At 35.6% G+C, this 26,926-nt stretch overlaps 1 long non-coding RNA gene across 5 annotated transcripts in view; it reads left to right on the forward strand.

Annotated features, from left to right (window-relative positions):
- LOC309806431 overlaps window positions 1-26,926 on the forward strand; it is a 208,236-nt gene that overhangs the window by 62,223 nt on the left and 119,087 nt on the right. For 2 of the 5 annotated variants that reach the window (XR_014294390.1, XR_014294392.1), the window contains 4 exons: window positions 1,631-1,716; window positions 2,378-2,434; window positions 7,129-7,250; window positions 8,491-9,912. This is a non-coding gene — a long non-coding RNA (uncharacterized lncRNA). Of the gene's footprint in view, window positions 1-1,630; window positions 1,717-2,377; window positions 2,435-7,128; window positions 7,264-8,490; window positions 9,913-17,059; window positions 17,431-26,926 lie in introns of those variants that run through there. The other 3 variants (XR_014294391.1, XR_014294388.1, XR_014294389.1) reach the window with 3 other exon arrangements.

Genomic DNA, 26,926 nt, shown 5'->3' on the forward strand with positions numbered 1-26,926 from the left:
AGTTCCTTCAGAAGTACCTGATTCTGTTCTCCAAGTGGAACTTCCTTAGTCCTTTATTCTCACAGACGCCTGCTCTCAGCCTCTGGGAGAATCATCTGGTTTGTCTCTTATCCTTGTTGACTACCTCTAAAGTGGATGTTTGGGGAATATATAGCTTTTGAAACCTGCTTCCTTCTCTGAAGTTTGTAAGGCACAGTATTATTTTAAGGCTCAATCATTCAAATAATTGTTAGGACAGGTACCTGATCTGGGGGCAATGTTCTTCCTCAAGAATCACAGTAGGCTTCTGATTTACTTCCTTACAGGCAAGCCTCTTTGCCATAAATATACCCTAAATTCTCTCGTTGTCATATTTCTTAAATCTGCTTTGTTCCTTGGCTTCCTTGGTACTATGTCTTCCTCTCAGAACTTATACTAGTGTTACAAGTGTCCCTGGAATCATAATGCTGCTATTATCCCTGATTTTCCCATGACCACAGCCTAACTGCAGGGAAGACAAGATAGTATCTGGCATTTTCAGCTTCAGTCATGGCAGACAGGTTTTGCTTCCCATCAAGATATCTAGGGTAGGGAATTACCTAAAGAAAATTGTCCATAAGCTAAGAAGCCCACAAAATGAAAAATTCCCTTACATTTTTATGTGGCATATTTGAAATTTATGTACAATAGTGAATCACAACTATTAGTTCCATTATCATCTGTGTATCCTTTTAAAGTTAGCAATACTTTCTCTTCAGTAATTCCACACACTCTTTAATATTCATCCTAGCTCCGGTTTAATTTATAGAGGCATGAACTACCACATACTCTTCAGGGGAAAAAATGATCTGAATAAATACAAAGATACCACTTTTATATAATTCAGGGTACCCCATTTTCTATGGGAAGCAGTATGTTCTACTGATGTATTGATGTGTTTCTTCTAAAGTATTTTCTCTCCTTGTTCCCCTGGAAAGTAAAATAATGAAAATTCAAAATCCTGAATACCTTTCTAGTTTTCATGTATTTCATGTATCTTAGGTGCTTTTCCAAGGCCAGATAATATACATTTAAAAATAAAAACGACATTAGTAAAGAATTCTATACTTGCAATGAGAAAGCTAAATATAGACCAATTAGGTTTGCTTGGTCATCTTCTCTTTGATTTAAATATCCCAAGGGCAGCTTTATGAACCTTTAAACAGTATCATATTACTCTTGCTGTAATTGTAACCTGAATAATTTGACCACTAACCTATCTATTGAAATGTGTGTTTTTTTCGAAGCATATAACAGTTTTTATTTCACTGGATGCTCCTTGTCTAATTGTGCCTGTGCCAACTGTTATTGAATATTTAATAACATGCATTTTGTTCCAGTGCACTTCTTCTTTCCTTTACTAAATGAATCGTCCTCAGGCACTAGAAACATAAAAGTGTCAGTGACATATTTTGTTTATAGCACATAAAATAAAACAGTGTTTGACAAATATTTGGTTAATTTATTTTGCACTGATATGATACCAATTTGTTTCAAATGCAATATAAAATAGAATAAGCTCCAAAAAATTCATGTAGAGTGAGATTATGCCTATTGCCAAAGTATCCTCTCCTTAATAAAAAGTTTCAACAAATTCATTTTTTATAAACAGCACGTCAGGTCTACTTTTCTAGAGGAAGAGAGTGAGAAGATCTGGACTACAAAGCTATAAACACCTGTCTTGATCATCAGTTACAGGTAACCCTTGGGGGAAAGACTTGTCAGAAGAAGCAGAAAAAATTCTAATTGTTTCAGAAGAAGTAGTACCCTGAATTTTTAACTGCCTAGAGAAAACTCTAGTGCTTACAAAATATTCTAAGTGTAGAAGGCTTGAAAAGTCCTCTTGGCTCTGATTTTAAAAGCATATGTCTGTGACCCCACACAGCCATGAATAAATAAATAAATAAATAAATAAATAAATAAATAAATAAATAAATAAATAAATAAATAAATTTAAAAAAGGAAGCCTGATATTTCTTTCAGTGTAATATATCTTGTCTCCTACTCCATCATCTTTTATTCTGGCTCTCAAAATCAAATGATTATTCAATTCACAAAATGCAATTATATTAAATTAATTCTAATATATTTGATGTTTTAATAAAATAATCGTGAAAAATTAGAATGACTTCTACGTAGTATGACATTTAATGACTTTAGTTCCCAAGCATTATCCACCAATAATTTTTTAATTTAATGTTATTTTTAATTTATTTTATTGCAGTATATTTGATTTACAATGTTTCAGGTATACAGAAAATTGATTCCATGTTCTATATATACATATATATATATATATATATATATATATATATATATATATATATATATATATATATATATATATATTCTTTTTCAGATTCTTTTCTGTTGTAGGTTATTTCAAGATATTGAATAAAGTTCCCTGAACTATACGGTAGGTCCTTGATGCTTATCTGTTTTATATATAGTAGTGTGTATCTGTTAATCCCAAATTCCCAGTTTATCCCTCCACCCCACCTTTCCCCTTTGGTAACCATTAGTTTGTTTTCTATGTCTGTGAGTCTTTTTCTGTTTCGTAAATACATTCATTTGTATCATTTTATTAGATTCCACATATAAGCAATATCATATGATATTTGTCTTTCTTTGTCTGACTTACTTCATTTAATATGATAATCTCTAAGTCCATCCATGCTGCTGCAAATGGCATTGGTTCATTCTTTTTTATGGCCGAGTAATATTCCATTGTGTATATGTGTGTGTGTGTGTGTGTGTATATATATATATATATATATATATATATATATATATATATACACACCACATTTTCTTTATCCATTCATCTGTTAATGGACATTCAGGTCACTTCTATGTCTTGGCTATTGTAAATAGTGCTGCTATGAATATTTGGGTGCATGTATCTTTTTGAATTAGAGTTTTCATCTTTTCCAGATACATGCCCAAGAGTAGGATTGCTGGATCATATGGTAACTCTATTTTTAGTTTTATAAGAAACCTCCATACTGTCCTCCACAGTGACTGCACCAATTTAAATTCTCACCAACAGTATAGGAGGGTTCCCTTTTCTCCACACCCTCTTCAGCATTTATTATTTGTAGACTTTTTGATGACAGCCATTCTGACTGGTGTGAGGTGGTACCACATTGTAGTTTGATTTGCATTTCTCTAATAATTAGTGACGTTGAACATCTTTTTATGTGCCTGCTTGCCATTTGTATATCTTCTTTGGAGAAAAGCCTATTTTATTCTGCTCACTTTTTGATTGGGTTCTCTTTTTTTTAATTGAACTGTATATGCAGTTTGTAAATTATGGAAATCAAGCCCCTGTCCATCTCATTGTTTACAAATACGTTCTCCCATTCTGTATGTAGACCACATGCTAGGCCACAAAACAAGCCTCACTAAATTTAAGAAAATTGAAACCCTACCAAGCATCTTTTCTGACCATAGTGTTATGATACTAGAAATGAAGTACAAGAAAAAACTGCAAAACAAACAAACAAACAAAAAACAAACATGTGAAGGCTAGACAATATACTACTAAACAACCAGTGGATCATTGAAGAAACCAAAGAGAAAATTAAAAAGGCAGAAGACAAACCCCAGTTATTTGTTGACATGGTGTACAGGCAGCCAGAGAAGAACAATCACTGGTACCTGCGGCTGAAGACCGACACATTAATGGGAAGAGAATGGTTTAGCTTGTAGTGTGATCCATGACAGTTTCAAGATTCCCAGGCAAATTTCTCTCAAATGCTTAGTTTCTGAGAATAAGAATGTTTAGTGGCTCAGTTGTGCTTTCTACCTGTATCCTTCACAATGTACACTCCCAACATTTGGAAGCATCCACAGTCTTTGCCTCTCCTTTGGAACCTGAAAGGAGTGTGTTGGAGTGAAGTGCAGCCTCTATGGAGAGAGGAGGATGACAGCCTGTGAGTTCTGGGTTGATTTCCCTTTGACTGGGAAGTCAGTATCTTTGGAACCTGCTGCAGTTTAGAGGGTTAGAGACCCAGATTTGGGGGAAGAAGCTAAAAGCCCTCCTCAACATCACCTCACCTTGCCAGAAGCAGCAAGAAAATGCTTCTGCTGCTTCTGGCCCCCCTCCCTGGGGCTGGAAGGGCAGCACTTGTGGCTCAGTGCAGAGCCCAGGGTCCCTCAGTCCTGCTGGCCATTCCCTTTGCAGATGAGGCTTCAGAGCCTCCCCCACCCTCCTTACATCCACCGCCCACACTCCACCTGGGCCAGGGCTGGAAGAGCCCTGTGATGAGTCCCAGGATCTGCCCTCGTGCCTGGGAATGCAGGATTGTGGACTGGGGGTCAGAAGTCTGAAGCTTCCCAACTACTCCTTAAGGCCTCTGCAAGTTAAAGATATACAGTTTAATAACATTTTTTGGCCGTTGGACATGACTTCTGTTAAAAAACAAGAAGGTGTGTGTGGGCGAGATAGAAAGCTAGTAAATATACTATATAATGAATATAGCAATATGTACATCCAAGATTTGAGCTTTTGGTTATTGATGGACTGGTCGATTGTTTAGAATACGTTGTTTAAGAAAAATGAGCTAGCAGCTATTCTGTTTCCACTCAGAAGCATGTTCATTTATGTAGATGCCACTTTAGCTTGATCAGAATTAAATGTGAGATTTCTTCTAAAAAAAAGAAAAAATATACCCAGAGACAAATGAAAATGAAAATGCAACAATCCAAAATTTATGGGATGTGGCAAAAGCAGTTCTAAGAGGGGAGTTTATGGAAATACAAGCTTACCTAAGTAAACAAGTAAAATCTCAAATAAACAACCGAACATTACACCTAAAGCAACTAGGGAAAGAAGAACAAACAAAACCCAAAGTTAGTAGAAGGAAAGAAGTCATACAGATCAGAGTAGAAATAAGTGAAATAGAGATTAAAAGACAATAGAAAAAAATCAATGAAACAAAAAGGTGGTTGTTTGAAAGGTAAACAAAATTGATAAACCTTTAGCAAGGCTCATCAAGAAATGAAGGGAGAGGGTCAAATTCAACAAAATCATAAATGAAAAAGGAGAAGTTACAACTGACACCACAGAAATACAAAAGATCATAAGAGACTACTTCAAGCAACTGAACACAAATAATATGGACAACCTAAAAGAAATGGACAAATACTTAGAAAAGTATAATCTCCCAAGACTGAATCAGAAAGAAGTAGAAAATATGATCAGACCAATTACCAATACTTAAATTGAATCAGTAATTTAAAAACTCTGAACAAACAAAAGTGCAGGACCAGTTGGCTTCACAGGTGAATTCTACCAAAAATTTAGAGGAGAGTTAACACCTATCCTTCTGAAACTGTTCCAAAAATTTTCAGAGTTAGGAATACTTCAACACTCATTCTAGGAGGCCATCACCCTGATACCAAAACCAAATAAAGATATCACAAAAAAAGAAAATTACAAAAAATGTAAATCACTGATGAACATAGATGGAAAAATCCTCACCAAACTACTAGCAAAGATAATTCAACAATATATTAAAAGGACCATCCACCATGATCAAGTGGGATTTATCCCAGGGTTGCAAGGATTTTTCAATATCCTCAAATAAATCCATGTGATACACAATATTAACAAATTGAAGCTTAAAACATATGATCATTTCAATAGATGCAGAAAAAATCTTTTGATAAAATTCAACATCCATTCATGATAAAAAATTCTTCAGATAATGAGCATAGAGGGAACATACCTCAGCATAATAAAGGCCAGATTTCTGACAAAACCAGAACTAACATCATACTCAATGGTGAAAAGCTGAAAGCTTTCCCTCTAAGATCACGAACCAAGGATGCCCATTCTTAACACTTGTTTTTTCAACACAGTTTTAGAAGTCCTAGCCACAGCAATCAGAGAGGAAAAATAAGTAAAAGGAACCCATTTTGGAAAGGAAGAAGTAAAACTGTCACTGTTTGCAAATGACATGATACTCCTATCCACAGAAAATCCTAAAGATGCTACCAGAAAACTACTAGAGCTCATCAAAAATTGGGTAAAGTTGCAGGATACAAAATCAATACAGAGAAATCTGTTGTATTTCTATACAATAACAACAAAGTATTAGGAAGAGAAATTTACCATCCCATCAAAAAGAATAAAATACCTAGGAATAAACCTACCCAAGGAGGCAAAAAAGACTGTACTCTAAAAACTGTAAGATGCTGATGAAAGAAATTGAAGACAACACAAACAGATGGAAAGATATACTGTGTTCTAGGATTGGATGAATAAATATTGTTAAAATGACCATACAACCCAAGGCAATCTACAGATTCAATGAAATCTGTATCAAATTACCAATGGCATTTTTCACAGAGCTGGAACAAAATTTTTTTTAATCTGTATGAAAATACAAAAGACCCAAATAGCTAAAACAATCTTGAGAAAGAAGAACAGAGCTGGAGGAATCATACTGTCTGTCTTCAGATCATATAATACAAAGCTATAGTCATCAAAACAGTATGGCACTGGTACAAAAACAGACACACTGATCAATGGAACAGGATAGAAAGCCAGAAATAAATCTATACATCTATGGTCAATTAATCTACACAAAGAAGGCAAGAATATACAATGGAGAAAAGAGAGTCTCTTCAATAAGTGGTGCTGGGAAAACTGGACAGCTACATGTAAAAGAATGAAATTAGAACATTCTCTAACACCATATACAAAAATAAACTCAAAATGCTTTAAAGACATAACTGTAGCAAATATAAACAAATAAGACCTAATTAAACTTAATAGCTTTCACATAGCAAAGAAAAACATGATATTTTATTTAAAATTATGTTTTTAGGTAAGTTGTATGATTTTCTCCTAGATTCTTCCCTTATAAAGTTCAGCATATGGCTGGAGAATCTTAATTATCATGGAGATTGATGTGCTACAATATAAGTCACAGATGAATTGCTTATGAACCAATATTTGGAGAAGGATTTCACTTTTTTATAGTCATATTATCTCACGTAATGAAACTCATTGAATCTATTTCTTCATATAATACCCAGATATTTGTCCATATAAATCAGCAATATCATTTAACTTTTATGGTATAAACTATTTTCTCCCAGATTCTCCCAGATCAGAATTTATACTTGCTACTTTGAAGATTTGGATCTTAATTCACTTACAATCCCAAAGACAAGTGGGATGACAGGGGTGGAGAATAGGACAACTGCCATCTATGTTCAAGGTAACTGCCTCAGGTGAGGTCATTTCAAATCACCAGGCAAGGCAGGACTTCTGTCACTAGGCAGGAAAAGAGACATTTTTCTGCTCTTTGGGAGAAAATTTTTGTTTTTTATGGGTTAAAGTCCTTAGATTCATCATAATTCATCCAAATGGAATTATTATCATTCCACTTTTCAGAGACCTAGTAAATCCTTTAAATTTTATGAGATCTCAGGAGCTGATAAATCCGTATATGTTATAATTAGCAAATAGAATGAGAAATTTCTGCTCTGTTTTTCAGGTTTGGCAACCCAACCTTGCATCTGCAAGAGATATGAGATTCTTTTAAGATAAACATGGGAGCTTTCTTGTTTTTCATTATTACTTAAGCTGAGAATTTAAAACCCTGAACTTACTTTTTTAATTAAAAATTTCTATTTCCATCAGAATAACCAGCACATCATTTGTATTACTCAGTCTTATCATAACAATCAGTCACAATAGCCAGTTGGTCTGCCAGGGCTTACCTTCAATGAGCATATAATTCCAGGGAATTACAGGATAATAATGTTTGTAAATATTTTGGCACACATCTATGGACTAATAGTATCCTATTTTCAAAGTTCTAAAACAATGGAGTCAGATAAGCCAATTCTGTGAGTCAGTTTCCTGCAATGTCTCTGGTTACCAAATACTCTATCAGGCAAAGTTCTAGGTATTTTAAACAGAGAGGGGTTTAATTTAGAGAATTTGGTGGTCAAATGTCATTAGAATTGTTTGGCAAAGAACAGTTTAAAAAACACTAAACCTACGATTTAAAAACCAAATTACTTTGATTTAAAGACCAAATCATTTAATATAGAAGTCAGGAAGCTGCCACTGCTGCCAGCAGTGTTGCTACCTCCACAATTAGCCTTCATTTATGACACTGAAACTAGATACTGGAACATGAAGTCTACCTCCTACACCCACTCATGTCTTTTAGAACTTGTTTAAGAGCTGTGGAAGGATGACTTCTGTTTTATCCCTACCTTTCAAATCTTGCATGAATGCATCTCAATGGCAGAAATTAAATTGTGTCTAGTACCTTAGCCAGAAAGGAATCTGAGGAAAGGACTCTTAGCCCTTGCAATACAGGATGGAGCATGGGAAGGGTCTGTTTTACTCAATCGTCTCAGCATCACTTGACATAGTTGATTTTTGTCTTTCTTAAAGCACTTTCTGCTCTTGCTCTCCATGAAACCATATTTTTTCTGTTTTAGCCCTACATTGCCTGTTATTTCTAAGGATCTTTTTCTGGATGAAGTGAATAATAAAATGGGGACAAAAGAATAGATCCAAGGAGGATAGCTTCAAGATGACAGAGGAGTAAGACATGGAGATCACCTTCGTCCCCACAAATATATCAAAAATACATCTACACGTGGAACAGCTCCTACAGAACACATACTGAGCACTGGCTGAAGACCTCAGACTACCCAAAAGGCAAGAAACTCCTCATGTAGCTGGGTAGGGAAAAAGAAAAAGAAAAAAACAAAGACAAAAGAATAGAGACAGGACCTGAACCTCTGGGAGGGAGTTGTGAAGGAGGAAAAGCTTCCACACACTAGAAATCCCCTTCACTGGCAGAGATTGCAGGTGGGTGGGGGTGGGGGGAGCTTCAGAGCCACAGTGGAGAGTGCAGCAACAGGGGTGCAGAGAGCAAAGTGGAGAGATTACCACACAGAAGATCGGTGCTGACCAGTTCTCACCAACCTGAGAGGCTTGCCTGCTCACCTGCCAGGGCGGGAGTGGGGCAGGGGCTGGGAGCTGGGGCTCTGGCTTTGGAGGTAAGATCCCAGGGAGAGGACTGGGGTTGGCAGCATGAATACAGCCATAAGGGGGCTAGTGCACCATAACTAGCCAGGAGAGAGTCTGGGAAAAAGTCTGGAACTGCAGAAGAGGAAAGAGACTTTTTCTTGCCTCTTTGTTTTGTTGGGAGCGAGGAGAGGGGATTAAGAGCACCGCCTAAACGAGCTCCAGAGACTGGCACAAGCCATGGATCTCAGCGCAGACACCAGCGATGGGCATGAAACACTAATGTTGCTGCTGCAGCCAACAAGAAGTCTGTGTGCAAGCAGAGGCTACTATCCACATCTCCCCTCACAGAAGACTGTGTAGCCCACAACTACCAGGGTCCCATGATCCAGTGACAAATTCCCTGGGAGAACACACGGCATACCTCAGGCAGTTGCAATGTCATGCTGGCCACTGCCTCCACAGGCTCACCCAACATTTTGTACACCTCCCTCCCCCTGGCCTGAGTGAGCCAGAGCTCATGAATCAGCTGCCATTTTAAAAGCATCCTGTCTAGGAAAAGAACAGTTGCCCTCAGGTGACCTGTAGATAGAGGCGAGGCCAAAACCAAACCTGGACTCCAGGAGCTGTGCGAACAAAGAAGAGAAAGGAAAATCGCTATCAGCAGCCTCAGGAGCAGCCTATTACATCTCCACAATCAAATTGATGGACCCTACATCTATGGAATACCTGAATAGGCAACAAATCATGCCAAAATTGAGGCGGTGGACTTTTGGATCAACTGTAAACTTGGGGTGTGCTTTCTGCATCTAATTTGTTTCTGGTTTTATGTTTATCTTAGTTTAGTATTTAGAGTTTATTATCATTGGTACATTTGTTTATTGATTTGGTTGCTCTCTTCCTTTATATATATATATATATATATATATATATATATATATATATATATATATATATGTTTCCTTTTCCTCCTTTTGTGAGTGTGTATGTGTATGCATCTTTGTGAGATCTTGTCTGTATAGCTTTGCTTTTACCATTTATCCTAGGGTTCTGTCTGTCCATTTTATTTTTATTATACTCTTTAGTGCTCATTTTCATTCGTAGATTTACTTCTTTTGGTTTGGTTGCTCTCTCTTTCTTCCTTTTGTTAAATTATTTTTTATTTTTTATTTTAAATAATTTAAAAAATATTTTAATTTAATAAATTTATTTTACCTTATTTTATTTTCTTTCTTTTTTTTTTCTTTCTTTTCTTCTGAGCCGGGTGGCAGACAGAGTCTTGGTGCCCCAGCTAGGTGACAGGCCTGAGCCTCTGAGATGGGAAAGCTGAGTTCAGGACATTGGCCCACCAGAGACCACCTGGACACATGTAATATCAAATGGTGAAAGCTCTCTCAGAGATCTCCATCTCAATGCTAAGATCCAGGTCCATTCTATGACCAGGAAGTTAGAGTGCTGGACACCCTATGCCAAAAAAACTAACATGAGAGGAACACAACATCACACATTAGCAGAGAGTCTGACATAATCATAATAAATCATAATAAATTCACAGACACCCCAAAACACACCAACGGACACTGTCTTGCCTACCAGAAAGACAAGATCCAGCCTCATCCACCAGAATACCGGCACCAGTCCTCTCAAAGAGGAAGATGACACAACCCACTTAACCAACCAAACCCACTGGGGGCAGACACCAAAAACAACAGGAACTACAAACCTGCAGCCTGCAGAATGGAGACCCCCAAACACAGTAAGTTAAGCAAAATGAGAAGACAGAGAAATACACAGCAGATAAAGGAGCAAGGTAAAAACCCACCAAAACAAACAAATGAAGAGGAAATAGGCAGTCTACCTGAAAAACAATTCAGAGTAATGATAGTAAAGATGATCCAAAATCTTGGAAATAGAATGGAGAAAATAAAGGAAACATTTAACAAGCACCTAGAAGAACTAAAGAGCAAACAAAAAATGATGAACCACACAATAAATGAAATTAAAAATTCTCTAGAAGGAATCAATAGCAGAATAACTGAGGCAGAAGAACAGATAACAGACTTTGAAGATAAAATGGTAGAAATAACAGCCAGGGAGAAGAATAAAGAAAAAAAGAAGGAAACGAATTGACAACACTCTCAGAGACTTCTGGGACAACATTAAAAACATCATTAGAATTATAGGGGTGCCAGAAGAAGAAGAACAAAGGAAAGGGACTGAGAAATATTTAAAGAGATTATAGTTGAAAACTTGCCCAATATGAGAAAGGAAATAGTCAATCAAGTCCAGGAAGCACAGAAAGCCCCATACAGGACAAATCCAAGGAGAAACATGCCAAGACACATATTAATAAAACTATCAAAAATTAAATACAAAGAAAAAATATTAAAAGCAGCAACAGAAAAGCAACAAATAACATTCAAGGGAACCCCATAAGGTTAACAGTTGATCATTCAACAGAAACTCTGCAAGCCAAAAGGGAGTGGCAGGGCATATTTAAAGTGATGAAAGAGAAGAAAATACAACCAAGATTACTCTACCCAGCAAGGATCTCATTCAAATTTGAAAGAGGAATTAAAAACATTACATAAAAACAAAAGCTAAGAGAAGTCATCACCACCAAACCAGTTTTACAACAAATCCTAAAGGAACTTCTCTAGGCAGGAAACACAACAGAAGTAAAACACCTGTAATAACAAACCAAAACATTTAAGAAAATAGTAATAGGAACACACATATTGATAACTACCTTAAATGTAAATGGATTAAATGCTCCAACCAAAAGACATAGAATGGCTGAATGGATACATAAACCAGACCAGTATATATGCTGTCTAAAAGCGACCCATTTCAGACCTAGGGACACATACAGTCTGAAAGTGAGGGGATGGAAAATGATATTCCATGCAAATGGAAATTGAAAGAAAGCTGGAATAACAATTCTCATATCAGACAAAATAGACTTTAAAATAATGACCATTACAAGAGACAAAGAAGGAAACTACATAATTAACAAGGGATAAAACCAAGAAGAAGATATAACAATTGTGCATATTTATGCACCCAATATAGGAGCACCTCAATATTAAGGCAAATGCTAACAGCCATAAAAGGAGAAATTGACAGTAACACAATCATAGTAGGGGACATTAACACCCCACTTACAACATAGGACAGATCATCCAAAATGAAAATAAATAAGGAAATATAAGCTTTAAATGATACATTAAACAAGAGGTACTTAATTGATATTTATAGGACATTCCACCCATAAACAACAGAATAAACTTTCTTCTCAAGAGCTCATGGAGCATTCTCCAGAACAGATCATATCTTGGGTCACAAATCAAGCCTTGGTAAATTTAAGAAATTTGAAATTGTATCAAGTATCTTTTATGACCACAAAGGTATGAGATTAGATATCAGTTAGAAGAAAAAATACGTAAAAAATACAAACACATGGAGGCTAAACAGTACACTACTAAATAACCAAGAGATCACTGAAGAAATCAAAAAGGGAATCAAAAAATACCTAGAAACAAATGACCATGAAAACAAGATGACCCAAAACCTATGGGATGCAGCAAAAGCAGTTCTAGGAGGGAAGTATATAGCAATACAATCCTACCTCAAGAAAAAAGAAACTTCTCAAATAAACAACCTAACCTTACGCCTAAAGCAATTAGAGAAAGAAGAACAAAAAACTCCCAAAGTAAGCAGAAGGAAAAAAGTCATAAATATCAGATCAGAAATAAATGATATAGAAATGAAGGAAACAATAGCTAAGATCAATACAACTAAAACCTGGTTCTTTGAGAAGATAAACCAAATTGATAATCCACTAGCCAGACTCATCAAGAAAAAACGAGAGAAGACTCAAATCAATAGAATTGGAAATGAAACAGGACAAGTAACAACTGACAATGCAGAAATACAAAGGATCATGAAAGATTACTACAAGCAAGTAGATGCCGATAAAATGGATAACCTGGAAAAATGGACAAATTCTTAGAAAAGCATAACCTTCCAAAACTGAAACAGGAAGAAATAGAAAATATAAACAGACCAATCACAAGCACTGAAATTGAAACTGTGATTAAAAAATCTTCCAACAAACAGAAGTCCAGGACCAGATGGCTTCACAGGCAAAATCTATCAAACATTTAGAGAAGAGCTAACACCTCTCCTTCTCAAACTCTTCCAAAATATAGCAGAGGGAGGAACACTCCCAATCTCATTCTATGTAGCCACCATCACACTAATACCAAAACCAGACAAAGATGTAACAAAAAAAGAAAACTACAGACCAATATCACTGATGAACGTAGATGCAAAAATCCTCAACAAAATACTAGCAGCATCCAACAGCACATTAAAAGGATCATACACCATGATCCAGTGGGGTTTATCTCAGGAATGCAAGGATTCTTCAATATATGCAAATCAATCAATGTGTTAAACCATATTAACAAATTGAAGGGGAAAAACCATATGATCATCTCAATAGGTGCAGAAAATCTTTCGACAAAATTCAACACCCATTTATGATAAAAACCCTCCAGAAAGTAGGCATAGAGGGAACTTTCCTCAACATAATAAAGGCCATATATGTCAAACCCACAGCCAACATTGTTAAGTGATGAAAAGCTGAAAACATTTCCACTAAGATCAGGAACAATGTTGTCCACTCTCACCACTATTATTCAACATAGTTTTGGAAGTTTTAGCCACAACAATCAGAGAAGAAAAATAAATAAAAGGAATCAAAATCTGTAAAGAAGAAGTAAAACTGTCACTGTTTGCAGATGACATGACACTATACATAGAGAATCCCCAAGATTCCACCAGAAAACTACAGAGCTAATCAAAGAATTTTGTAAAGTAGCAGGATATGAAATTAATGCACAGAAATCTCTTGCATTCCTGTACACTAATGATGAAAAATCTGAAACAGAAATTAAGGAAACACTCATTTACCATTGCAACAAAACGAATAAAATACCTAGGAATAAACCTACCTAAGAAGACAAAAGACCTGTATGCAGAAAACTATAAGACACTGATGAAAGAAATTAAAGATTATACAAACAGATGGAAAGAAATACCATGTTCTTGGATTGGAAGAATCAACATTGTGAAAATGACTGTATTACCCAAAGCAATCTACAGATTCAATGCAATCCCTATCAAACTGCCAATGGCATTTTTCACAGAACTAGAAAAAACGTTTTCACAAGTTGTATGGAAATACAAAAGACCCTGAATACCTAAAGCAATCTTGAGAAAGAAAAACAGAGCTGGAGGGATCAGGGTCCCTGACTTCAGAATACACTACAAAGCTCCAGTATCAAGACAGTATGGTACTGGCAAAAAAAAAAAAAAAAAACAGAAATATAGATCAATAGAACAGGATAGAAAGCCCAGAGATAAACCCACGCACATATGGTCATGTTATCTTTTATAAAGGAGGCAAGAATATACAATGGAGAAAAGACAGCCTCTTCAATAAGTGGTGCTGGGAAAACTGGACAGCTACATGTAAAAGAATGAAATTAGAACTCTCCATAACACCGTACATAAAAATAAACTCAAAATGGATTATAGACCTAAATGTAAGGTCAGACACTATAAAATGCTTAGAGGAAAACATAGGCAGAACACTCTATGACATAAATCACAGCAAGATCCTTTTTGTCCCACCTCCTAGAGAAATGGAAATAAAAACAAAAATAAACATATGGAACCTAATGAAATTAAAAAACTTATTTACAACAAAGGAAACCATACACAAGACGAAAATTCAACCCTCAGAATTGGAGAAAATATTTGCAAACGTAGCAACTGACAAAGGATTAATCTCCAAAATATACAGGCAGCTCATGCAGCTCAATATTAAAAAAAACAAACAACCCAATCCAAAAATGGGCAGAAGACTTAAATAGACATTTCTCCAAAGAAGAGATAGAGATTTCCAACAAACACATGAAAGGATGCTCAACATCACTAATCATTAGAGAAATGCAAATCAAAACTGCAATGAGGTATTACCTCACACCAGTAAAAATGGCCATCATCAAAAAGTCTACAAACAGTAAATGCTGGAGTGGGTATGGAGAAAAATGTACCTTCTTGTACTGTTGGTGGGACTGTAAATTGATACAGCCACTATGGATAACAGTATGGAGGTTCCTGATAAAACTAAAAATAGGACTAACATATGATCCAGCAATCCCACTACTAGGCATATACCCTGAGAAAACCGTAATTCAAAAATGGTCATGTACCACAATGTTCATTGCAGCATTATTTTCAATAGGCAGGACAGGGAAGCAACGTAAGTGTCCATCAATAGATTAATAGATAAAGAAGATGTGGCACATATATACAATGGAATATTACTCAGCCATAAAAAGGAACACAATTGAGTTATTGTTAATGAGGTGGATGGACCTAGAGACTGTCATACAGAAAGAAGTAAGGCAGAAAGAGAAAAACAAATACCATATGATAACATATATATATGGAATCTAAAAAAAAGAAGAAAAAAAACGTTCTGAAGAACCTAGGGGCAAGATAGGAACAAAGACACAGATGTAGAGAACAGACTTGAGGACACAGAGAAGGGGAAGGTTAAGCTGAGACAAAGTGAAAGAATGGCATGGACTTATATACACTACCAGAAGTAAAATACATTGCTAGTGGGAAGCAGCTGCATAGCACAAGATTAGCTTGGTGTTTTGTGACCACCTAGAGGGGTCAGATAGGGAGGGTGGGAGGCAGTCACAAGAGGGAGAGGATATGGGGATATATGTTTATGTATAGCTGATTCAGTTTGTTATACAAGAAACACTAACACACCTTTGTAAAGCAATTATTCTCCAACAATGATGTTAAAAAAAAGAAGAAGAAGCAAAGGTCCATTAACTTTGATATGATTGCAGGGAAGTCTTCTCCAAATAGATACCATTTAAATGGGATACACACATACAAATATGGGGTGGATTTTAGGAATAACACCAATATTTTTATTTCTTTCTTTCTCCCTTCTTTCTCTTCTGTGGTGACTGTGGAGACCATATTCTTAAGGTGGTAGCATCTCAAGGTGGAATTCCTTGGCATGCTTGCATAACTTCTTGAAGTGAGGTCACACAAGATGGGTAGGGGGTAGGGGGTAGGGGTAGGCCCCCTACCTATCATGAAGAACGGTATGGGCTGTCATATTAAAAATAAATAAATTTTACTTTGTTTTAAGCCACATAAACCAAAAGGGAGTGTTTAGCCTGTTTTTTTCAAGAAAGTTTGAGATTTATCAGAAAATAATGCTAGAAGGGGACAAGAAAAATGTGGGCATAAGCAATAAAGTGATTGTCATGATAAACAATGCAACTTATGTCAAATAAGGACAGGTGGTACTGATGGATAGTTACAAAGTGATAACTCCAAATATATTTATGACATTGATGGGTATAGTATTTTGAGGGTATTTGACCAAGTGAGAAGAAGAGTATGAAATGCTGTTTTAAGTGTATGTTTGCTGTTGAGGGTTGATGGGATGTTCATTTTCTTGTGATATCAAGATTGAGTGCTTGATAATAGAAGTGAATGACTGAGGAAATGTAAAGGAGAAATGAAAACACCAACTATGAGAAGATCAACAAACTAAGTCTAGAGGTTCATGGACGATCTTTTTTTTTTTTTTTTTTTTTTTTGCGGTATGCAGGCCTCTCACTGTTGTGGCCTCTCCCGTTGCAGAGCACAGGCTCCAGATGCGCAGGCTCAGCGGCCATAGCTCACGGGCCCAGCTGCTCCGCGGCATGTGGGATCTTCCTGGACCGGGGCACGAACCCGTGTCCCCTGCATCGGCAGGCGGACTCTCAACCACTGCGCCACCAGGGAAGCCCAATGGACGATCATTTGAAAAACATTCATCTATTCCAATATTTTAAGATTTCTAGTTCTATTAGTAGATGAAGCCAGAATAGCAGAAATCTTCTACTGAAATTCTCTTGCCTGCTTGCTCTCTTTATTCTACAGACTTTTTGGTGAAGCAACAATAATGCTGCATATAAAAACATGGGCATTGGTGTCAGACTGCCCAGCTTCTGATTCTGGTTTAGTCATTCAGTAGTTTGGTGGTACTTGCAATTGGTAAGAACTTGGTACTTATTATTGAAACACTTTTTTTCTGATGTATAATTAATTTTGAACATTAAATAAGGACAATGATTTTGTCCTTGGTTATTATATTACTATAATTATTGTGTAATATTATGGCTTCCTACTTTGTTTGATGACTTGGCATTAATATTCACCACTAAATTTACGGTAGGGTCATTGGCGAGGATGTTATCCACTGTATCAGTTATTGTTACCCATATAACTCCTTACTTCACACACACACACACACACACACCCACACACACACACACTACAAAAACAGAAATAGCCTCCCAGATTGAAATGCAAAAAGAAGTTTGCCTCCACTGATAAACTGTTGTTTATTCTCAAATTCTCCACAAGTCATGCTAAAAAATGTTCAATCCCTTTTAGCTTTGGAGACTACATAATTAGAGTCAAAATTGTGGCTTAATTTTAATGTAGGAAAGGACTCTGAGAATATCGTATACACACTCCCTTTCCTCCATTAATTATCACCTTTCTTTTTATTTTAGATTTAATATTTATTCATATTTATTGAATACATTTTCTAAGTCACCTCATTCTTCTGTGTGTGCATATATGTATATTAATAATATTGATATCCTAGATTTTGAAACCACAAATTATTGAAGAAAAATGATTGTCCAAAATAAGAAGATTTCTACTGCTATAGAAAGATTTTTTTTAATAGTAAAGGGTTTTTCATTTAAGGACCAGGATGAAGCAGTTCTCCTTTTGTGAGGAGCAAGCTGAACCTGTGTTCCAATACAGCTCTTGCTACAGGTCCCATTTTGATTTAAAAGGTTAGTTGGGCATCACCTATTGACATTGCTTCTTAATTTGGTCCAATCTATATTATAATTATTATTTCTTTACATCGTGATTCCTAGAGTCTAACGAGGGTTCTAGAGCTCTTCTCTTGATTACATTTATATGATGCTTTAATGGTAAATGGAGATGAAAAAAGATAAGGTACTACTTCCTACTCTACCATTGAATCAAGCAGATATCATTTTAATAATGTCCTATTTCCATCCCTGCAAGTAGAGCTTGCTGCACTGTGGCTGAGACACTATGTTAAGTAGGACAACTGTGAGCATCTTTGAGAAATTGCTCAGAGATTAAATGTCTCTTACTTTTCATACCAGCAAATGATTTCATCTTTGACCGATAATTTGACATTCTAAACATAGGATGTTCTGTATTTTAGTATTAAGTGTGATTAAGTCCAGTGGATTTCATTCAATTTCTGATTAATTTTGACACTGGGTAGGCTGAGCATACAGCACTGAATTTTAAGCCTATGTAAGTTTCAAGGAAGGCAAATACAGAAATAAATAAAGTGCAGTTCCTATCAGTCCCGACAACAACTCTGTGAAGTCTCACACATGATAAACCAGTTAGGGTACTCATAAACTGTTCTCTTCTGGAGAGATTTGTATTTAGTTTTAGGAGACATTTGTTGTATACCTACTGTGTGGAAAACAATAGGCTCTTAGAAGACAGAAGAAATGATAACAAAATAGTCCAAGCTTCAAGGAGCAGTTTTTGTGTGCAGAGTATTACCCAAGTTCCGGGGGAAAAAATCTGTTCTTTATAATGTATACCTGATGAAGTAACTTTTTGTGAATTTATAAGTAATTGAAAACTACAAGTATGTACCACTTGGCAGTGAGGTAACTTTAGGAAATAAGAGGTCAGGGGCTTAAGAAGCCTATGTCAAGTTCAAATTCACCATGCATTTGCCTACTTTTTGAGTTCTCTAAAATTTGTCCCTTTGTATATTATTCAGTCTGATTTTCCACTGAATTTATATACATATTCTGATTCTTTTAGGCTTATATTCTTTAATTCATTCATTAAAAAATGTATTGAAATAGAAGAAGAACCAAATGAGTGGAGAGGTATTTTATGTTCATAAACAAGAAGACTCAATATTATTATGCAGTCCATTCTTCCACCTTGATCTATAGATTCATTGCAATTTCAATCAAAATTCCAGCAAGTTTTTTTTTGTTATTGACAAACTGATTCTAAAGTTTATTAGGAGAGGTAGAGGACCCAGAATAACCAACTCAATACTGAAAGAGAAGAACAAAGTTGGAGCACTGACACTATTTGACTTCAAGACATTCTACAAATTTATAGAAAACAACACAGTCTGGTATTAGCAAAAGAATACATGCATAGATCAATGGAACAGAATAGAGAGTTCATAAATAGCCCCCCTTAGATATAGTCAACTAGTATTTGATAAAGGAACACAACTAATTCAATGGAGAAAAAGAAGTCTTTTCAAAGGAAGGTTTTGGAACAACTAGATATCCACATTAAAAGAAAAAAAGAATCTAGACACAGACCTTATACCATTCACAAAAATGAACTCAAAATTATTCACATACCTAAATGTAAAATGCAATACTATAAAACTAGAAGAGAGTATAGAAGAAAGCCTAGATGACCTTGGGTTTGGTGATAATTTTTGAGTTACAATACTGAAGGCACACACTACTATGTATAAAATAGATAACCAATGAGGACTTACTGTATAGAAAAGGGAAATCTACCCAATATTTTGTAATAACCTATATTGGAAAAGAATATGAAAAGATATAGATGTATGTATAGAATGAATTTGCTTTACACCTGAAACTAACACAACATTTAAATCAACTATACTTTATTTTTTTTAAATGGTCTTAAAAAATACCAAAAACAAGATCTATGAGGGAGGAATTGATAAACTGGACTTCATTAGAATTAAAAATTTCTACTCTGTGAAAGACATTGCGAAGAGAATGAAAAGACTCATCACAGACTGGGAGAAAATATTTACAACAGACATATCTCATTGAAAGACTGTTATTCAAAATATATAAAGAACTGTTAAAACTCAACAATAAGAAAACAATCAACTCAGTTAAAAATTAGGGCAAAGACCTCACCAGACATCTCACTGAAAAAGGTATACAGATACTAAAGATGCATATGAAAATGCATTCCACATCATATGTCATCTGGAAAATGTAAATTACAACAACAGCGAGATAGCACTACACACCTATTAGAATGGCCATAAACTGGAACACTGAAAACTCCATATACTGGTGAGGATGTGGAACAGGAGCTCTCCTTCATTGTTGGTGGGAACAAAAATGGTACAGCCACTTAGGGGGATAGTTTGGCAGTTTCTTACAAAGTAATCATATTCTTACTATACTATCCAGCAGTCTTGTTCCTTGGTATTTACCTAAAGGAGTTGAAAACTTATGTCCACACAAAAACCTGTACATCTTTATTTATAGCAGCTTTTTTCATCATTACCAAAACTTGGAAGCAACCAAGATAACCTTCAGAAAGTGAATGGATAAATAAACTGTGATACATACAGACAATGGAATATAATTCAGTGCTAAAGAGAATTGAGCTATCAAGTCATAAGAAGAAATGGAGGAAACTTAAATGTATATTACTAAATGAAAGAAGTCAGTTTGAACAGGGTACATACTGTATGATTCCAACTATTTGACTACCTGGAAAAGGCAAAACAATGGAGAAGATAAAAAGATCAGTGTTTGCTGTGGGTTAAGAAGGAGGTTGTGATGAAAAAGCAAATCACAGAGGATTATTAGGGCAGTAAATGTATTCTATATGATACTATAATGGTAGAGACATGTCATTATACATTTATACAAAGCCATAGAATGTACAACACTAAATGTAAACTATGGTCTTTGGGTGATAATGATTTGTCAATGTAGGTTCATCAATTATGTTCATCAACTGTAACGTGTAGCACTCTGGTGGGGCATATTGATAGTGGTGGAGGTAGTGGATGTGTGGGGCTCTTTGTAGTTGACGTTCAATCTTGTCGTGGACCTAAAACTGCTCTAAAAATAATGTCTAGCTAAAAAGAAAAAAAAACAATAAAAAATTAAGTCTGAGGTGGTGAAAGAAAGAAAATGATAAATATGAGGGAAAATTAATGAATCAGAAAACAATTATTTATTAGAGAAAGTCAAAAATTGGTTCTTTAAAAAAATTACCCCATGGTAAGACTCAATAAAATATAGCAGAAATACAAAAGCTCAGTGTAAGGAATGCAAAATAAGATAGTTATACTGTCAGACAGTCAATGCACATATAATACAAGAATATTATGAGCCATTTTACATGGATAAATTGAAAATTTTAGATGGAATGGATAATTCCTGAAGAAATACAATTTAGAAGACATATCATAATGAAGAGATAATTTTAAAATCCTATTATTTGAAGGAAACTTAATCCATAATTAAAAGCTTTTCTGCAAAGAAATTTCTAATCCACATACTTCTCCATCAAGGTAATATTACTCAAAACTTTCCAGAGAATAGAAAAAGAGATAATTGTATTCTATTGGTCTTGTGAGACCAACATAACAATGATACAAAAACCTGACCAAATATATTGCCATAAAAGAAAATTACAAGACAATCTTCCTGTAATCTTGAATATAGTTGTAAAATATTGCAAACACACTTAGAGATAAGTAGGTAATATATGGATGTGTCCTTTTAGCCATGTAAAGAAATGTAGTCAGTACTCTGAGAGTAATGGATGGGCTTTGGAGAGTTTTAAGATGAGAAGGTGTTATGTATGATTCTGTATAAGGAATATGATATAATAGTAAAAAACATATTTGCTACACATGATTCCTTCACTCAATATTTTATACTCTGAAGAAATAAAAGCTATTACTTGTAAAAGAGGATACTTGAAATATCAACATTAGGTAACACTGGCTACTACAGTATAGGAATTTATTGCAGAAAAATTCAATGTGGTATTTAGAAGATTTGCTGAATGAAAGAAGAGAAAATAAACTTTATTGTACATAACCTTAGGTGATATCATATACTTATAATAACTAGTTGGAGAGTAGAAGAGAATTTATTCCTGGAAGAGAAAAATAATAGGGGCAGATGAATTAAAACAGTAATAAACTGTGGGCTGTGAATCCATAGCTCCTAGGGTAACTCTTTACACATTAGAGACCTTCAATACATTTTCTGATAAGTGAATTTATCCAGGCACCCGGGACTCCTCCAAGGGGCTCGAGGGGTTACATGGGACAGAGCAGATGGGAAAGAAGCTTACCAGGCACCAGAAGGAGTCTCAAAACCCAGTTCTTCTGAGATCTGCCTATACTTATTATTATTTCTTTTCTTCTACTTACTTTGGATTTAATTTGCTCCTTTTCCAATTTTCTAAGTGGAAAAATTAGATCTTTCTTCTCTTCTAATATATGCATTTGGTGCTATATATTTCCCTCTAAGTACTGTTTTCACTGCATCCCATGGAGTTTGGTAAGTTGTTTTCATTTCCATTTAGTTCAAAATAGTGTTTAATTACTCTTGAGATTTATTCTTTGACCCACATCAAAGAAATTTGTTGTTTAATCTATGCATATCTTGGGATTTGTGTAGATGACTTAGATAAAGATCTAGTTATCTTTCCGTTACTGACTTCTAATTTAATTCCATTGTGGTCTGTATGATTTCTATACTTTTAAATTTGCTAAGGTGTGTTTTATGTGTCTGTATTGTGGCCTGTCTTGGTAAATATTCCATATGAGCTTGACAAAAATATATATTATGCTGTTGTTGTATGAAGTAGTCTATAGGTGTCCATTATATCTAGTTGACTGTTGAGTTCAACTATATCCTTAATGATATTTTTGTCTGCTAAATCTGTCCATTTCTGATAGAGGGGTGTTGAAGTCTTTGACTATAACAGTGAATTCATCTATTTCTCCTTGCGGTTCTATTAGTTTTTACTTCATGTATTTTGACACTCTGTTGTTGGGTGCATACACATTAAAAAGTGTTATGTCTTGGAGAATTGACCTCTTTGTCCTTTTGTAATGCCCTTCTTTAACCCTGATAACTTTCCCTGCTTGGAAGTGTGCTTTGTCTGAAATTAATATAGATACTAATTAATATTACTTTTGGATTAGTGTTAGCATGGTACATTTTACTTCATTCATTTACTTTTAATCCTTATGTGTCTTTATGTTAAAGTGGATTTTTTTAGACAGCAGGTAGTTGGGTCTTGTTTCTTGATACACTGCCAATTTATGCATTTAAACCATTGATAGTCAAAGTGATTATTGATATAGTTGGATTAAAAACTACCATATTTTTTAGTATTTTTCTGTTTGTCACCTTTGATCTTTATTCCTATTTTTGTCTTCCGCTTTTTTTGTGTCTTTTGTGCTTCTAATTGAGCATTTTTATATGATTTCCTTTTTTCTTAGCAAGTTCATTTTACTTCTGTTTTTACTTTTTTCAGTGGCTTCAATAACATTTGCAGCTAATTCAAGTCCACTTTTAAATAACACTATACTGATGCACAAGTAATGATTACCTTATAGTAATAAAATAATCCCTATTCCTTCCTTCTGTCCCTTTTATCATTGCTATCATTCATTTCACATATATAAGCACATATATATATATATATATATAAGTACACATGATTGAATACACTGTTACCATTATTATTTTGAACATACTGTTAACTAACAGATTATTTAAGAATAGGAAAAATAGATGTTTTAATTTTACCTTTACTTATTCCTTCTCAGATGCTCTTCCTTTCTTTATACAGATCGGAGTTTCTGACCTTTATCATTTTCCTTCCCTCTAAAGATTTTTTCGTAACATTTCCTGCAAGGCATTCTACTGTCATTATTGTTTCAAACACTTATTCTGATCCTTTCTCTCTTTCTTCTCCTTCTGGAATTCTCATAAGGCATGTGTTATACCTTTTTCAGTTGTCCCACAGTTTTGGATCTTTTTTTTTTTTTCCTTTAGTCCTTTTTCTCAGTGCTTTTCAGTTTCAGTGGTTTCTATTAAGATATCTTCAAGCTCAGAGAACCTTTCCTCAGCTGCCTCCAGTCTACCAATAATGTCATGAAAGGCATTCTTCATTTCTCTTTTCTCTTACAGTTTTTTTTCACTTCTCTCTGAGTGAGCTTGTACCACTGATCTGTGAATTTCACACAGACTTCTCAATTTTTGACCCTCTTCATTGGCCCCCGATGGCTAGAGTGGGCTGTATTTGGGTATATCCTTTCTTCCCCATGGAAGGCTAGAGGGGTCTGGAATTGGGTTTTTCCTTCCTCCAGGTCAATTAAGTTCTGATTAACCCCAGCAGGTTAGGTTCTAGGTAAATAATTTCACCTGAGGGCAGACATTTTAAAGACAAACAGGGTGCTCTGGCGTATTTCAGAATTGTTCCTTTTCCTCTCCTCCTGCCAGAAGCACAAGGGGGTTTTTCTCTGCTATTCACTCTGAGAACTTCGTCCATCTCCTGGAGGTAAGACACAAAAGTGTGGGGATCCCCTGATGTGAAAAGCCACAGAGTCTTTTTTTTTCAGTCTTGCTTTTTCCCATTTTACAGATAATCTGAGACGCAGGTAAGTTTTGTATTTATTTTACCTCAAGGATGTCCTTTAATATGCGTTCTAGTAAATGGTATTGAATTTTCTGTTTTTGTTTGTCTCTGAAAGTTTTTATGTAGCTTTCCCTTTTGAAAAATATTTTCATTTGTTACAAAGTTCTTGGGTTGATGTTTTTCTTTCGGAACTTGAAAGATGCTGGTCAGCTGTCTTTTGCTTGCATAAAAATTGAGTTGAGTGTTGGTTTGGTTGTAGCTGTAGTTACCCTTGCTGTTTAGTTTGCTTCAGATTTTTTCAGGGTTACCTTGTGCATAGGGTGCAAGTTTGATTGTCAGAGGATTTTTTTTTCTCAATGCTCCTTTTCTCCTATTATGTTTAGACTTTCCCTGTGTGCTTCCACATCAGAATAGGTCTCTCTCCATATCTCTTACCCCAGGGCCTGACTGCCGCATAAGTCAGCACAGAGTAGCCTGGTGGTAGGGGCAGGGAGGGCTTTCTCTGTTGTCCTGTTCCAATTTCAGGCTTAGATTGTCTTGATGTTCCTGGTTCTTGGGGATGGGCTTTCTCTAGGATCTTGCTCTGGTTCCTTTTGCTAAATGCCTCTAATAGCCAGAGTCTGGAGAATCTCTAACCCTCCTTCCAAGGGTAGAAATGTTTTTGTTTTTGGTGCCCCAGGTGCAGCTGTTTGCTCTTTCCCCTCCTCTTTCCCCAACTCACAGCTCAAGGATTGTTTTTTCCCTGTAGGAGAGACGTTTCCAAACGGAACTTTGTGCTTTCCTGCAGTGGCAGCTGCTTTTCTTGTTCAGGCTTGAACCACAAAGGGGGCCTTTTTGTAGTGTCTCACTCTGCTCAAAGTTGTTTTTGTTGGGCTTCCCTGGTGGCGCAGTGGTTGGGAGTCCGCCTGCCGATGCAGGGGACACGGGTTTGTGCCCCGGTCCGGGAAGATCCCACATGCCGTGGAGCGGCTAGGCCCGTGAGCCATGACCGCTGAGCCTGTGCCTCCGGAGCCTGTGCTCTGCAACGGGAGAGTCCACAACAGTGGGAGGCCTGTGTACCGCAAAAAAAAAAAAAAAAAAAAAAAATGTTTTTGTTGCCCTGTGGTGACATCCATGGAAAACTCTGAGTGTAAAATCCCTGGTATCTTGGGGTCTTGGGAGTTCTATATTCTCAGGTTATCCCGCACTTGGTTTTTAAGAATTTGTTAAAATTTTTAGCTAAAATCTTTTTACTGGCTTATATGTCAGACCAGTTTTCCTGCTATGTTCTTCCCCAGATAAGGCAGAACCACTTGTATTTCCTTGAAGGTGCCTGTCTTTCCTCAGATTTCAGCCTACTTTTTCCTCTGTGACCTCAGCTACCTTATTAGCTAAGAACAAATTATAATTTTGTAGATTATTTGGCTTTTTCCTATTGTCTGAGGGAAGCAATGCTCTTTCTACATTTCTATACCTTAATGGGAAGCCAGCCCTTTCTAGAGAAGTTTTTGTTCAGCTGGAATCCATTAAAACTGATGCCTGCTTCATATAATGGGAAAGTTACTCACAATTGTGTTGGGCTCTTGAGATCACTACTTTCATTAGCAGTTGTATTGGCATCACCCTTTGAAAATTTAGGTCTTTAAAAGAGCAGAACACAATTTTGCTACGACCAAAATGTGTATGTGATGCCATTTTCTAAACGTGATGCCTTTGGCATATCATTATTAAACTGAAAGTTTTAAGTTGCATTTTATTTCTTATTGGTAGAGTGACACATTAAATGGATGTTCTTATGTATAAAAAATCAGAAATTATAAAAATAGATACTTTAACAGTCTCACAGTTGGAAATCTGATTTTATTACCTGTTCACTTAAATTTTGGAAATTTTATTTATCTTCAGAACATTTCTGAATATGAGTACAGTACTTCCTTAGACAATCAATTAATTTTAGCACATCAGAATTCTTAATTCTAATGTATTGCATCATTTCCACTATATTTCATCACTCTGGCCACTATCACATTTAACTTGATCAGTGTCAAAACTACTTGAAAGTTCAGTTTATATAAAAGATACTAATGCACTCTTGACTTCTGATGAATAGAGTAATAGTCTAATGCACTCAGAAAAATGTTTTTTTCCCAAAGCTATTATGAGTAATAGAAGTATTCTATATTTTCCCAGTTGGGTCAAAACACTAGAAGCAGAGTGACACTTAAAAAATATAACAACCATATATAATGAATGTGTTATGGTCTCACATTATATTTTTATGCTGTCATTTTCAAGAATTGGATGAAGAAATGAGTAGTCAGT

Source organism: Mesoplodon mirus (assembly GCF_964341445.2).
Source record: "Mesoplodon mirus genome assembly, chromosome: 6".
Lineage (NCBI taxonomy): Eukaryota > Metazoa > Chordata > Mammalia > Artiodactyla > Ziphiidae > Mesoplodon > Mesoplodon mirus.